We start from the raw sequence: 3,754 nt of genomic DNA, 5'->3' as shown, positions 1-3,754 counted from the left end.
GTGCAGTTACTTACAGCTTCCAGCTGGAGGTAAATGAACACAGGTGCCTGGAATGAAGCCACAGGTGAACCCAATCCACCCCAGAGGGCTACATAAGGCACACCCCTACCGCAAACACTGTTTCCAACACCATGCTACCACTATCCACTGTGAGCTGGGACAGGCAGCTTTTTCTTTTAATAAAAAAATATATTTCTATATATTTAATAAAAAAGAACACCAGGAGTCTCTGATCTCCTAGTGGCATCTCTATCAGAAAAGAGAATTCAGTAGTAAATGACTGGTTCTTCAGAAAACAGGAATTACGAGGGGGGTTGAGGAAGTTCTGCTTCTTAACGGCACATCTGCAATGTCATTTCCTTCAGCGGCTTCAACTCCTTGGTATCCATCAGGCAGAACTCAATGACGAAGTAATAGAAGTGCTTGTAGCAGGTGTTCACATGGGCTTCGGCCCCCATCTGAATTATTCTGTCGAAGTGGTGAATGCACACATGAACAAAGACACAGAACAGTCTGGACAGCATCTTCTTCACCCCTTGCATGAAGTTCTTGGGAAATAGAGTACCAACATGTGTTGGGAAAATGTCCTCATTTTTTATCTGAACCTCAATCCAGTCCATCAATAGATTCATATACTTGGGGGCAGAGTGTGATGTGGGCTTACGATACTTGTGCTCATCCTGCCAACGGTACTCATACTTGTGTCCACCGGACATGACTGCTCTGTGCAGTTGTCACTGACTGTGCCATAGATTAGGTTGATGCGGTTATAGAAGTCCACCACATGCGCATCCACCCAGTCATTCTGGTCCTCACTATGTGGCAGCTGGACTGCCAGCTTCAGGTCCAGTCCTGCGTTAAGGGAGGCCTGTGCCTTTTTGTGCAGTTCAAATCATTGTGTCCAAGGCTCAAACTTCCGCTTCGGCCGAAAAGGTGCGGTGCTTGTAAAAACTTGCTTCAAGGGGTTGGACATGTTTATACCATATAACTTTTTCACAACACCAAAAACAAATTTGCTCCACTTCAAGTCAACCTAGCTTGAACTTGATTTTGCAGACAGTCTCTTATTTGAGCTTCAGTCTTGCAGCTTACAAAGGCCTGTTCTTATGTATTGGTTGCCCGTGTGGCGCTGTAAACAACCGTTACCTGGTTTGTGAACTTAATGATCAACGGCGGTGCGGCCGTCCCTATTCCGAGAAGATAGTGTGTCAAGCAGCTGCTCATGCTGCGCCTGGAAATAGAGTGGCAGGACAACCAAGCCAGGGCACAGGGTGTACAGGGAGAGGGGGTGGGCGGATGGGGAAGGAGAGCACTTGCAAGGCGTGCACCAATCACCAGGGTTAGGCCCTCACCAACAGGCAGTTGTCACCTTGTACCGCCTCAAGAGGGAGACCATAACAGAGCTGCTCACCACAATACATGATGACATAGGGAGCAGGATCAACATCCAGACAGCTGTGCCCCCACTGCTGAAGCTAGTCTCTGTCCTACAATTCCTTGGAACTGGCACCTCCCAGCACTCGTTATGGCATGTCACAACCTACATTCTGCACAGTGTTGGGGCAGGTACTTGAAGCCCTCCTGCGGCAAGTGCAATGCCACATCTCACTGCTTGCCACCCTAGCCCAGGTCAATGCCATGAAGGCACAGTTCTATAACACTGCCTAAATGCCAAGTGTGATCGATGCCCTTGACTGTACCCATGTTGCGCTGCTGGCGCCCGAGCCCACGAAGCAGTGCACCGAAACCGCAAGCACTACCACTGCCTGAATGTGCAGGTGAGCTGCGACCCCAACCTGTACATCACTGCCTGCTATGCACGCTACCCTGGTTCCACCCACGATGCCATGGTCCTACGGAACAGCACACTGCCAGGATACATGGAAAGGCACAGAGGACAACAGACCTGGATAGTGGCTCAGTAGAAAAGCCAGCACATTGTGTCGCGAAGCACATGCTTAAATGGGGGGATGCGTTTGACTAACAAAGGTGGGCATGACAAAAGAATGGGCAATCTTTAGTCCACCTCCTCCCGCACCATCGTCACAGTACAGACCAGGGAGCATGCACATGTCAGACGTACCTGCATTGAGAAGCAATAGTACGCATACAGTATGAACTAAATACAGCAACAAGACTATGCAGACAAATGGCTAAAATACCACACAGCACAACATGCCAGTGCAACGGCCATGCACCCATGTGCAGCCAGCCCACAATGCCTACCTGTTGCCACCGGACGCCCAGGGAGGGCCCATGGGGAACATAGCAAGCCACAATAACGGTGTAAAGACACAGCCATATGACCACTGCACATGCCACCAACAGACACCATACATAACATATGCAAGGGAACAGGGTGCATGTGAAGCACAAACTATGCATGGCAGGAGTGACACTGCATGTACAGACATAGAATAGACAAATGCCGTGAAATTAAAGCCCATCTGCATGCACACGTATTCTACTGAACTGATAATGTGTAAGTCCACCTCCAGATCTCACACCTTGACTAATGCCAGGGTCTCCACCAATGCAGGTGACTCTAGATATACCCACAGCTGCCCTGGCTAATGACCCCTGTGCATGATCCACAAACACCGGATGAAAACACCTACAACCACGCTCACAGCCGAACATGTGTGTTCATTGACCGTACCTTTGGCCTCCTGAAGGCACGTTTCCACTGCCTCGACCGCACTGGTGGAGCCCTGATGTATGCTCCGGAGAAAGTTTGCAAAATTGTGCTTGTGTGTGCAGTATTGCACAATATCTGCCTGAATAGAAATGTTCTGCTACCCAATGACATGGACATGCCAATGCAGAGATGAAGATGCAGTGTGGAATGGGAGAATGACATGCAAGGACTGATAGACAATTTAATTTGAGACTTTCACATGGCACGGGCCATGTACCACCGTGTGACACCAACCAAATCAATAAACACGACAAAGACAATCATGAATGTCCTCGCATTGATTCATTTCTGTTTTTTATGGAATGAGGTGCCCTGACTATCCCGTTTATCCCCTACCACCACCAACTCCCCAGCGCACTACAAGGTTCGAAATTATTATTTAGCTCCTGCTTCTAGCATAGTAGAGCCTGGTTAGCTTGAAACCAACAGTTACCAGGAGCTATTTTTGGCTCCTAGGTCTTAGTACTTGAGAATGTCAATAAAGAAGAATTAGAACACAAAACGCAATGGTTCATACAAAATGGACAAAAAGTTAAAGGAGCCTAACTGTTAGCTCCTGATTCTCCTGTGGTAGCTCCTGCCTACAGGGTGAGGCCCGACACCCAGGAACAGGTTTTAGCTCCTGCTCATTGAATCGCAATTTTGAACCCTGCACTAACCCATGTGAAAAACCAGAGAGTGTTTCACAACCTAGTCCCCGGGGATCCCGTATTCAGGTGGCAAGGGAAAGGCCATTGCTTTTGGATCCTGACCCTGGGAGTGGACAAGCGAGGGAGGATCACCTGGGTAGGGTGTCCTTGGAGAGTGGGGGAGAAGCACCCAATGGTGAGACATGATATCCCCCTTTTTCCACAACCTATCTAACCCCTATCCATGTTTATTTTATGAGAAACTACAACTCCCATAATTCCTCCCCGCTTTGTCTTAACAAAAGAACTGCACCAAGGAAGATGAGGAATGAGGTCAAAGGATTACCTTGTTACAGGGACTTGCATTGGCCCTGTCCCTGTAACGAAGCCAGGCAGATTCAGGCACGTAGCTCTAATAATGTACACC

General features: G+C 48.6%; 1 pseudogene; it reads right to left on the bottom strand.

Moving 5' to 3' along the window:
* Positions 1–332: 332 nt before the first annotated feature.
* LOC138568941 (MOB kinase activator 3A pseudogene) lies at positions 333–973 on the bottom strand (annotated as a pseudogene).
* Positions 974–3,754: the final 2,781 nt, after the last annotated feature.

Source organism: Ambystoma mexicanum, chromosome 2q, assembly GCF_040938575.1.
Source record: "Ambystoma mexicanum isolate Mex_15411 chromosome 2q, UKY_AmexF1_1, whole genome shotgun sequence".
In the NCBI taxonomy this organism is placed as follows: domain Eukaryota; kingdom Metazoa; phylum Chordata; class Amphibia; order Caudata; family Ambystomatidae; genus Ambystoma; species Ambystoma mexicanum.
The sequence above is the reverse complement of the archived record's forward strand: the minus strand, read 5'-3'. Positions and strand labels throughout refer to the sequence as shown.